The 12,444-nt window shown below is 44.8% G+C and overlaps 3 non-coding genes across 3 annotated transcripts; all 3 read right to left on the reverse strand.

The window, feature by feature from the left end:
- Positions 1-11,251: 11,251 nt before the first annotated feature.
- On the reverse strand, positions 11,252-11,369 carry LOC130277982 (U5 spliceosomal RNA). The gene has a single exon (XR_008845659.1). It is a non-coding gene; the product is annotated as a U5 spliceosomal RNA (small nuclear RNA).
- Positions 11,370-11,747: 378 nt separating this feature from the next.
- LOC130278303 (U5 spliceosomal RNA) lies at positions 11,748-11,865 on the reverse strand. Its single transcript, XR_008845954.1, has one exon. It is a non-coding gene; the product is annotated as a U5 spliceosomal RNA (small nuclear RNA).
- Positions 11,866-12,225: 360 nt separating this feature from the next.
- LOC130278336 (U5 spliceosomal RNA) lies at positions 12,226-12,343 on the reverse strand. The gene has a single exon (XR_008845984.1). It is a non-coding gene; the product is annotated as a U5 spliceosomal RNA (small nuclear RNA).
- Between the last annotated feature and the right edge of the window lie 101 nt (positions 12,344-12,444).

A 12,444-nucleotide genomic window follows, 5' to 3' on the forward strand; every position in this document is an offset into this window, starting at 1 on the left:
CCACAGTTAGATATAGTCCCCCCTTTCAGCCCCCACAGTTAGATATAGCCCCCCCTTTCAGCCCCCACAGTTAGTTATAGTCCCCCCTTTCAGCCACACAGTTAGATATAGCCCCCCCCTTCAGCCCCCACAGTTAGTTATAGGCCCCCCCCCCTTTCATCCCCCACATTTGTTAATAGGCCCCACCTTTCATCCCCCACAGTTAGTTATAGCCCCCCCTTTCATCCCCCACAGTTGGTAATAGGTCCCCCCTTTCACCCCCCACAGTTAGTTATAGGCCCCCCTTTCATCCCCCACAGTTGTTAATAGGCCCCCCTTTTATCCCCCACAGTTAGTTATAGCCCCCCCTTTCATCCCCCACAGTTGGTAATAGGCCCCCCCTTTCACCCCCACAGTTAGTTATAGCCCCCCTTTCATCCCCCACAGTTGTTAATAGGCCCCCCCTTTCATCCCCCACAGTTGTTAATAGGCCCCCCCTTTCATCCCCCACAGTAAGTTATAGGCCCCCCCTTTCATCCCCCACAGTTCGTAATAGGCCCCCCTTTCATCCCCCACAGTTCGTAATAGGCCCCCTTTCACCCCCCACAGTTAGTTATAGGCCCCCCTTTCATCCCCCACAGTTAGTTATAGGCCCCCTCTTTAATCCCCCACAGTTAGTTATAGGCCCCCCTTTCATCCCCCACAGTTAGTTATAGGCCCCCTCTTTAATCCCCCACAGTTAGTTATAGGCCCCCCTTTCAGCCCTCACAGTTAGTTTTAGGCCCCCCTTTCATCCCCCCACAGTTAGTTATAGGCCCCCCTTTCAGCCCTCACAGTTAGTTATAGGCCCCCCTTTCAGCCCTCACAGTTAGTTTTAGGCCCCCCTTTCATCACCACAGTTAGTTATAGGCCCCCCTTTCATCTCCCACTATTAGTTATAGGTCCCCCCTTCATCCCCCACAGTTAGATATAGGCCCCCCCTTTCAGCCCTCACAGTTAGTTATAGGCCCCCCTTTCAGCCCCCACAGTTATTTAAAGGCGCCCCTTTCATCCCCCCACAGTTAGTTATAGGCCCCCCCCTTTCATCCCCCCACAGTTAGTTATAGGCCCCCCCCTTTCATCCCCCACAGTTAGTTATAGGCCCCCCCTTTCATCCCCCACCGTTAGTTATAGGCCCCCCCCTTTCATCCCCCACAGTGATTTAAAGGCACCCCTTTCATCCCCCCACAGTTAGTTATAGCCCCCCCTTCATCCACCACAGTTAGTTATAGGCCCCCCCCCTTCATCCACCACAGTTAGTTATAGGCCCCCCCCTTTCATCCCCCACAGTTAGATATAGGCCCCCCACTTCAGCCCCCACAGTTAGTTATAGGCCCCCCCTTTCATCCCCCACCGTTAGTTATAGGCCCCCCCTTTCATCCCCCACAGTTATTTAAAGGCGCCCCTTTCATCCCTCCACAGTTAGTTATAGGGCCCCCCCCCCTTTCAGCCCCCACAGTTAGATATAAGCCCCCCTGGAGACAGACACTGAGACGACTGCACTGGACCTCAGCAGGAATAGCAATGAGCTAAGAGAGAGATTGCAGCCCCTCCCCTGGCTATATAGGGGGCTGTGCAAGGAGCCTATAGGTCACTTGGGGGGTCACCTGATCACTAGTGCCTCCTGGGTAACAATCACATGGTCATAGCAATTAAAGAAACAGTACACTTTTAATGTATAACATATGTACACTATGGGTAACACTGGAGGGGGGCCCTGGGGACATGAAGGGACACTGCCTGAAAGGGCAGGAGAGGTGCGGGGGAAAACCTTCCCGTACTGGGCCACCTCAGTGCCATATAGTACTTAATAGTCCCAAAACTACACAATAGTCCTATATAGTACTTAATAGTTTCATATCTGCTGTTGGTTGGGACAGGTTTTAATTCCCTAAAAATAAAATGTTTACATTCACTTTCAGTCGAGATCTTGTAAATTTAGGGTCGTGTTCACTCTAAAAAAGTCCATTTATCAAGGATTCAACAGCCGTTGGCTGTCCGGGCATGCTGGGAATTGTAGTTTTGCAACATCTGGAGGTCTGCAGGTTGGAGACCACTGCCCTATAGGTTTAAAAACAACAGCTCAGCATGCAGTATTACACATGACACTGGAATACATGCTACAGTAGGAACATTTTCTTATAATTGATCTAGATACAGCAGCTCGGCAGACAGTATCACACAAGACCGGTTTAGATACATAAGCTCAGAAGACAAATTAAGTGCATAGGTAGAAGGTCTATGGCAGTTAACAGGCTTATACACACTTAGAAGACAGCATCACATGATAGGTTTGGATACTTAAGCCCAGAGGGCAGTATCACACATGATAGGTTTAGATACATCAACTCAAAAGACAGTATCACACATGATAGATTTAGAGACATCAACTCAGAAGACAGTATCACACATGATAGGTTTAGATACATCAACTCAGAAGACAGTATCACACATGATAGGTTTAGATCCATTAACTCAGAAGACAGTATCACACATGATAGGTTTAGATACATCAACTCAGAAGACAGTATCACACATAATAGGTTTAGATACATCAACTCAGAAGACAGTATCACACATGATAGGTTTAGATACATTAACTCAGAAGACAGTATCACACATGATAGATTTAGAGACATCAACTCAGAAGACAGTATCACACATGATAGGTTTAGATACATCAACTCAGAAGACAGTATCACACATGATAGGTTTAAATACATCATCTTAGAAGACAGTATCACACATGATAGATTTAGAGACATCAACTCAGAAGACAGTATCACACATGATACGTTTAGATACATCAACTCAGAAGACAGTATCACACATGATAGGTTTAGATACATCAACTCAGAAGACAGTATCACACATGATAAGTTTAGATACATCAACTCAGAAGACAGTATCACACATGATCGATTTAGATACATCAACTCAGAAGACAGTATCACACATGATAGGTTTAGATACATTAACTCAGAAGACAGTATCACACATGATCGATTTAGAGACATCAACTCAGAAGACAGTATCACACATGATAGGTTTAGATACATCAACTCAGAAGACAGTATCACACATGATAGGTTTAGATACATCATCTTAGAAGACAGTATCACACATGATAGATTTAGAGACATCAACTCAGAAGACAGTATCACACATGATAGGTTTAGATACATCATCTTAGAAGACAGTATCACACATGATAGATTTAGAGACATCAACTCAGAAGACAGTATCACACATGATACGTTTAGATACATCAACTCAGAAGACAGTATCACACATGATAGGTTTAGATACATCAACTCAGAAGACAGTATCACACATGATAGGTTTAGATACATCAACTCAGAAGACAGTATCACGCATGATAGATTTAGAGACATCAACTCAGAAGACAGTATCACACATGATAGGTTTAGATACATCAACTCAGAAGACAGTATCACACATGATAGGTTTAGATACATCAACTCAGAAGATAGTATCACACATGATAGATTTTGAGACATCAACTCAGAAGACAGTATCACACATGATCGATTTAGATACATCAACTCAGAAGACAGTATCACACATGATCGGTTTAGATACATCAACTCAGAAGACAGTATCACACATGATAGGTTTAGATATATCAACTCAGAAGACAGTATCACACATGATAGGTTTAGATACATCAACTCAGAAGACAGTATCACACATGATCGATTTAGATACATCAACTCAGAAGACAGTATCACACATGATAGGTTTAGATACATCAACTCAGAAGACAGTATCACACATGATAGGTTTAGATACATTAACTCAGAAGACAGTATCACACATGATAGATTTAGAGACATCAACTCAGAAGACAGTATCACACATGATACGTTTAGATACATCAACTCAGAAGACAGTATCACACATGATAGGTTTAGAGACATCAACTCAGAAGACAGTATCACACATGATAGGGTTGGATACTTCACCTCAGAAGACAGTATCACACATGATAGGTTTAGATACATCAACTCAGAAGACAGTATCGCACATGATAGGTTTAGATACATCAACTCAGAAGACAGTATCACACATAATAGATTTAGAGACATCAACTCAGAAGACAGTATCACACATGATAGGTTTAGATACATCAACTCAGAAGACAGTATCACACATGATAGGTTTAGATCCATTAACTCAGAAGACAGTATCACACATGATAGGTTTAGATACATCAACTCAGAAGACAGTATCACACATGATACGTTTAGATACATCAACTCAGAAGACAGTATCACACATGATAGGTTTAGATACATCAACTCAGAAGACAGTATCACACATGATAGGTTTAGATACATCAACTCAGAAGACAGTATCACACATGATCGATTTATATACATCAACTCAGAAGACAGTATCACACATGATAGGTTTAGATACATTAACTCAGAAGACAGTATCACACATGATCGATTTAGAGACATCAACTCAGAAGACAGTATCACACATGATAGGTTTAGATACATCAACTCAGAAGACAGTATCACACATGATAGGTTTAGATACATCATCTTAGAAGACAGTATCACACATGATAGATTTAGAGACATCAACTCAGAAGACAGTATCACACATGATACGTTTAGATACATCAACTCAGAAGACAGTATCACACATGATAGGTTTAGATACATCAACTCAGAAGACAGTATCACACATGATAGGTTTAGATACATCAACTCAGAAGACAGTATCACACATGATAGATTTAGAGACATCAACTCAGAAGACAGTATCACACATGATAGGTTTAGATACATCAACTCAGAAGACAGTATCACACATGATAGGTTTAGATACATCAACTCAGAAGATAGTATCACACATGATAGATTTTGAGACATCAACTCAGAAGACAGTATCACACATGATCGATTTAGATACATCAACTCAGAAGACAGTATCACACATGATCGGTTTAGATACATCAACTCAGAAGACAGTATCACACATGATAGGTTTAGATACATCAACTCAGAAGACAGTATCACACATGATAGGTTTAGATACATCAACTCAGAAGACAGTATCACACATGATCGATTTAGATACATCAACTCAGAAGACAGTATCACACATGATAGGTTTAGATACATCAACTCAGAAGACAGTATCACACATGATAGGTTTAGATACATTAACTCAGAAGACAGTATCACGCATGATAGATTTAGAGACATCAACTCAGAAGACAGTATCACACATGATACGTTTAGATACATCAACTCAGAAGACAGTATCACACATGATAGGTTTAGAGACATCAACTCAGAAGACAGTATCACACATGATAGGGTTGGATACTTCACCTCAGAAGACAGTATCACACATGATAGGTTTAGATACACCAACTCAGAAGACAGTATCGCACATGATAGGTTTAGATACATCAACTCAGAAGACAGTATCACACATGATAGATTTAGAGACATCAACTCAGAAGACAGTATCACACATGATAGGTTTAGATACATCAACTCAGAAGACAGTATCACACATGATAGGTTTAGATACATCATCTTAGAAGACAGTATCACACATGATAGATTTAGAGACATCAACTCAGAAGACAGTATCACACATGATAGGTTTAGATACATCAACTCAGAAGACAGTATCACACATGATAGATTTAGAGACATCAACTCAGAAGACAGTATCACACATGATAGGTTTAGATACATCAACTCAGAAGACAGTATCGCACATAATAGGTTTAGATACATCAACTCAGAAGACAGTATCACACATGATCGATTTAGATACATCAACTCAGAAGACAGTATCACACATGATAGGTTTAGATACATCATCTTAGAAGACAGTATCACACATTTTAGATTTAGATACATCTGCTTAGAAGACAGTATCACACATGATAGGTTTAGATACATCATCTTAGAAGACAGTATCACACATTTTAGATTTAGATACATCTGCTTAGAAGACAGTATCACACATGATAGGTTTAGATACATCATCTTAGAAGACAGTATCACACATTTTAGATTTAGATACATCTGCTTAGAAGACAGTATCACACATGATAGGTTTAGATACATCATCTTAGAAGACAGTATCACACACTTTAGATTTAGATACATCTGCTTAGAAGACATATGAAATGCTTAGATACAGGGCTCAGCTACTGTATGGCGGATGACTTATTAACACTAAACAGAACTTGGATGTTTTTTTTGGCGCTTCGTGTGACATAATAACCAAACACTTTTTATTGCTCCGCTGTGCGGCTGTGATTGGCGGACGCCTCCTCTCCTGATCCGTAACCGCTCCAGTGAGTCACCGCTGTGGACTTTATCATGGATAGGATGCAATGTTAACCCCTCAGGTGCTGCTGCTGGACGGTTATTTTTAGACCTGCTGCCTGTGCGGGATGGCGACTTCCTAAGTGCTGTCATGTGTTGCGGCTGTAATTGTGCAACTTTGGCGCCAAAACTTTTCACTTCTCCCACTATGACTAATGCTATAGTTCTCATCCCGCTAGATGGTTATCTTCTGATTTACACTTCGTGTATTTTTCAGGTTTTTCACTTGTGCGCCCGCTTATGCCAACTTGCGCCACTGTGCCTCAAGCTGCGTCAATCACGTGAAAAAAGAAAAGTGCGAACAAGAGTCCCAATGAATGTTACATAGTTCATAAGGTTGGAAAAAGACCAGAGTCCATCAAGTTCAACCTATATCCCTAATGAGTCCCTCATTAAAGGGGTATTCCGGAGCTCCAGCGTTCTGGATCTCTAATGAGTCCCTCATTAAAGGGGTATTCCGGAGCTCCAGCGTTCTGGATCTCTAATGAGTCCCTCATTAAAGGGGTATTCCGGTTCTCCAGGATTCTGGATCCCTAATTTGTCCCTCATTAAAGGGGTATTCCGGTGCTTGAATGTTCTGGATCCCTAATGAGTCCCTCATTAAAGGGGTATTCCGGTGCTTGAGCGTTCTGGATCCCTAATGAGTCCCTCATTAAAGGGGTATTCCGGTGCTCCAGCATTCTGGATCCCTAACGAGTCCCTCATTAAAGCGGTATTCCAGTGTTCTGGATCCCTAATGAGTCCCTCATTCAAGGGGTATCCCGGTGCTCCAGTGTTCTGGAGCATTTTGTTCAGAACGCTCTGAGCCAGAGGCTGTGATCGTTACGCCACAGCCACGCCTCCTTGTGAGGTCACACCACGCCCCCTCCATTAATGTCTATGGGAGGGGGCGTGTTGGCCGACATGCCCCCTCCCATAGACATGGATGGAGGGGGCATGGCCGTGACGTCACGACCACTGCCGCAGTTCTAAACAACGTCGGGTTGGTTCCAGCCAATCACAAATCTCTGTGGGAAATATATATATATACGTCAGTGCAGGAGACCATAGAAGAGCGGCCGGCTGCATCTATGCATTATAAAGGAGGATCACAGTGGGTGTCAGGAGTGACACTCGCTGAGATCTGTCTATTAATGAAGATACTACAGCTCCCAGCATGGAGCAGAGTGTGCTCCATGTTGGGAGCAGTAGTACCTGCAGTTAAGGACAGATCACAGTGGGTGTCACTTCTGACACCTGCTGCGATCATCTTTCATCCCTGAGATGCGGAGCAGCTTACTCCTGCACTCGAATCTCTGCTCTGTACTCCGGCCGGCCACTCACCATTAATATTTCTTGCTGAGAGCTGTGATTGGCTGTCACCATCCGGCCAATCCCCACTCAATCCTCCGGTCGGCTGCGTTTTCCCGACCGTAGGCAAAAACGCGGTTGACCACGTTTTTGCCTGCAGTCGGGAAACCGCATACAGTCAAAAACGCAGCCGACCGGATGCTGCAGTTCACTCCGGTCGGCTCATAGACATGCATTAAATACGGTTCCCCTATACGGCTGAGTGCGAGCGCCGCGATTAAGCGCTGCTCCCCCTCCTACCAGCCGCATACGGGAACCGTAAGTACAAAACGTGGTGTGAAACCACCCTTGGTTGGTTTTCTTCAATTCTGGCGCAGCCAGAATCTTGCGCACAACCCGACAAAACCCGACTGTGCAGGTAGTGTATGAAACTATCAGGTTCTATGACAATATGACATAGATAGTGTAGATCCCTAATCTGTATGTACTGTACGGCACTATTTTGGAGGTTATTGCACCATTCCCTGGACACTATGTCTCGAGCCTACTTACTGATATCCTTCCTTTATCATTATGAGTAATCGTGAAAATTCATAGAAGTCATGTTACCCTGCAACTTCTACTTCCCCACATCCATATATATGAGGTCGTCACCCGCCTCAAGTGATTGTGACAAAAACATATTTTTTCTGTAAAATATTTCAGATTCACATAATACTTATTTCTAGTCACCCTCAGAGCTGTATACACAATATCACCCATACACACGTGATGACCCCGCTAATGGACGCCCTGCTACAAGTGGTGGCACTAGGGTTGCAGACTCCATGCCCCATGCCATCTGTACTTGGGGTGGACTGACCATGGGGGTATTAGGGCATTATTCAGTTAGAGTGGACCTCAAACGCTACTATTTTCGCATAACAAGCATACCCTCTGATAGCGCTATGGTGCCCATTAAATTTTATGCCCTATGGCCCAGATTTTCTTTGCTCCTTTTGCCAATACGCTGCTACATTGTGCACATGGATACCTAAATAAAGTTGTTGCATAATACCAGGGCCGGCCTTAGGTGTTCAGGCGTCCTGTGCGAGCTAACCTTGCGGCGCCCCCCCCCCCCCCCCATTACCCCATAAACATACACAAAGAGGGAAAAACTCTTTGTAACAAATAGATTTTTGTAACAAATCGGTGGATTTGTGAGTGTATTAATCTTTGCTACACTACAAGGGGTTTAGCGGCACCAGAATTTACAAAGGCGCACTCTACTAGATCTGTCTCGACCTCCTGGGCGGAGCGTAGTTCTGTTCCTGTAGAGCAGATCTGTCAATCTGCAACTTGGAGTACTCCTTTAACTTTCCTAAAGCATTATAGAGTTATTTCTTTTCTGTCTAGTGATACTAGTTTTGCTAAAACTATACTAAATTCTGCAAGGCAGGAGAGCCCTCCCCAGGGGTTATACTTGCTAAATCCCCGTTTTGCTGCTGAGGGACGACAGGGAAGACTAAATTTTGATGTTAATTTGTTTTCCCTTAGTCTCCTCAGCAGCACAAGCTTCCCCCCCCCCTTTTTTTTTTTTTGTTAGTTGTACTTTATAATTAACTCGCTGTTCTGATGTGAGAGGACAGGTTATATAGACACGGGGGGAGGTGCCTTATTGCTTTATTTTTATATATAAAAAATTCCCTGTCCAATTAGTTCACAGGGGCGGAAACCCCGTTTGTGCTGCTGAGGGACGACAGGGAAAACAAATTAACATCAAAATTTAGTCTTATGTACATAAGCCATAAATGGTTCTCATGTGTTATAAGAGCCACATTGTATATGCCTGGAATGGTAATCTCCTCCTTGCATTTCCTGTGAGTTGCTCAGATTTTACTTGTTCACTGAAATAACGTAAACAGGTAGCTCCCCCTAGTGGTGATTGAAGCCAAAATTGTAGTCACGCAAACCTATGGCAGCTAGGGGAAAGGGATCAACGCAGTGACGATTATAAACCTATTCATTATGAAATTAAGCAGCGCATAGTTTAGATTAAATACAATTTTAATGGAAAAAACTTGGTGCAGCTCACAATTAGCCACTAGCCGAGGTAAAAATGGCAAAACACCTATACCCAAGGTGTATAAATAGTAAATCACTGAAAAAAGGAAAAAACTAGCCCAACTTCTAGGATAGTGATGAAAAATATAAAATCATATTGAACTAAGACCGTGCTTCAAATGACATTAATTTCTTTATTAATATAAAATGATATAAAGTGCATAGAATTCCCCTCACAGGGCCCTTGTGGAAGGAATATAAATAAAATGCATAAACAATAAAATCAGTGGAAAAATTAGAATCACATAACCAACTGATAGTCCTGGCAGTATTATTGCAAAATTCAAATAAAAAAAACTATGTCAGTAGTGGATCAGTAGTTAAATGCTGATATGCTGTCATATATTGTGCTCATATGATAGTATTACCGCAATGCCGCTCTATATTAATACCCGTACATGCCGTCTCCTTTCGTTGCAGTAGTTGTGCTCAGCGGGGCACGAGCTGACCTTTCAACACTAGCAGGCGCTGTGTGCGGCTGGTCCAGACTGTGCTGGGCCCGATGTAAGTCGAACAGATGTATGGCGAAATGACAAATGTCTGTTCAAGTGCATCAGCGATTGGTGGGAATATGTTAAAGTCGAATTCAGTTGTTTCTTTCAGGCAAAGGCAGACAACAGGCGTGTGCGAAGAAGTGGGACTTTGGGAAACTGCAGCGTGAGCTGCGGTCCCTGCAGGACCTGCTCCAGTGTGGCTGGGACGTCGGGGAGGAGCTGGAGGAGACCAAAAAGAGCTTGAAAAGGCACTTTGAGGAGGAATCCAAGCGAATCGTCTTTCGTTCCAAGGTGGAGAACCTGGAGAAGGGTGAGAAGTGTAACTCTTTCTTTTTCAGGAAGCGCCATGCCGGCCACACGCCCCCTGACTGAGCTACGAGATGAGACCGGACACATGAGGAGTGGCAAGGAGGAAGTGATGGGGGTCGTCTCCGACTTCTACAGCAACCTCTACGCCCCCAAGTCATCCGACCCCGAAGCCGCCGAGAGGTTCTTGTCAGGTATCACTAACGTTGTTGATCCCTTGATGGTGGGGGAGCTGCTCTCTGCCGCTAAATCCTTTAAGCCCGGCAGGACCCCGGGCGGTGACGGTCTCCCGGCCAAGCTCTATGTAGCGCTGGGTGACCTGATCTGTCCGGACCTGTTGGAGGTGTACGAGGAGATGGTGGTGGGGGGCAGAATGCCTCCGTCGTTGAGGGAAGGGGGAGAGATGTGACCTGAAAAACTGGCGTCCCATCTCTCTCCTGAACGTGGACTACAAGATCCTCGCCAAGGTGCTGGCCAAAAGCTGAAACCTGTCATGGGGCAGATTGTCCATCCGGACCAGACCTGCGGCATTCCTGGTCGCAGGATTGCTGACAGCCTTGCCCTTGTGAGAGACACGGTCCATTACATCCAGGACCTCGGGGGCCGCACCGCCCTGGTCAGATTAGAACATTTTTCTGACCAAAGAAGGAAAGCTCCGGCAAAAGCCGGAGCGTGCAAAAATTGCTACGAAACTCAGTTTCATTCCTCTCCACGGAAATCTTTAGTAAAAGGCGAAAGATTTTTACGATATGAAGAGAAACATGAGCATACCCAACACTGCCTTCCCCATCCTACCGCCATGGTTGCCGTCCTGTGCTAAGCCGCGGAGAGCTCCCAACTTCTGGAAAGGGGGGGGGGGGGGGGGGGGGCGGTCACTGCATGACACCCCCCAATTCCCCCCAAAAAGCTGCAAACCAGGAAAAGTCCACCCCTTTCCCAGAATCCTCCATTCCTTTGGCTATTAGGTGGTGGGCAGCCTGGGACTTGTTGTCCCCTTTTCCAGCTGGGACTTGTTGTCCTCCTCTTCTCTGGCTAAGCACTGCCCTCCACTGCAGGAGGCGGGTCCAAGCGCTTGCTTGATAGGCAAATGAGGCTGCGGAGAAGCTGCAGGAGAAGGCATGTTTTATTTTTCTGACCAAAGAAGGAAAGCTCCGGCAAACGCTGGAGCGTGCAAAAATTGCTACGAAACTCAGTTTCATTCCTCTCCACGGAAATCTTTAGTAAAAGGCGAAAGATTTTTACGATATGAAGAGAAACATGAGCATACCCAACACTGCCTTCCCCATCCTACCGCCATGGTTGCCGTCCTGTGCTAAGCCGCGGAGAGCTCCCAACTTCTGGAAAGGGGGGGGGGGGGGGGTCACTGCATGACACCCCCCAAAAAGCTGCAAACCAGGAAAAGTCCACCCCTTTCCCAGAATCCTCCATTCCTTTGGCTATTAGGTGGTGGGCAGCCTGGGACTTGTTGTCCCCTTTTCCAGCTGGGACTTGTTGTCCTCCTCTTCTCTGGCTAAGCACTGCCCTCCACTGCAGGAGGCGGGTCCAAGCGCTTGCTTGATAGGCAAATGAGGCTGCGGAGAAGCTGCAGGAGAAGGCATGTTTTATTTTTCTGACCAAAGAAGGAAAGCTCCGGCAAACGCTGGAGCGTGCAAAAATTGCTACGAAACTCAGTTTCATTCCTCTCCACGGAAATCTTTAGTAAAAGGCGAAAGACTTTTATGATATGAAGAGAAACATGAGCATACCCAACACTGCCTTCCCCATCCTACCGCCATGGTTGCCGTCCTGTGCTAAGCCGCGGAGAGCTCCCAACTTCTGGAAAGGGGGGGGGGGTCACTGCATGA

Source organism: Hyla sarda, chromosome 6 (assembly GCF_029499605.1).
Source record: "Hyla sarda isolate aHylSar1 chromosome 6, aHylSar1.hap1, whole genome shotgun sequence".
Taxonomy (NCBI): domain Eukaryota; kingdom Metazoa; phylum Chordata; class Amphibia; order Anura; family Hylidae; genus Hyla; species Hyla sarda.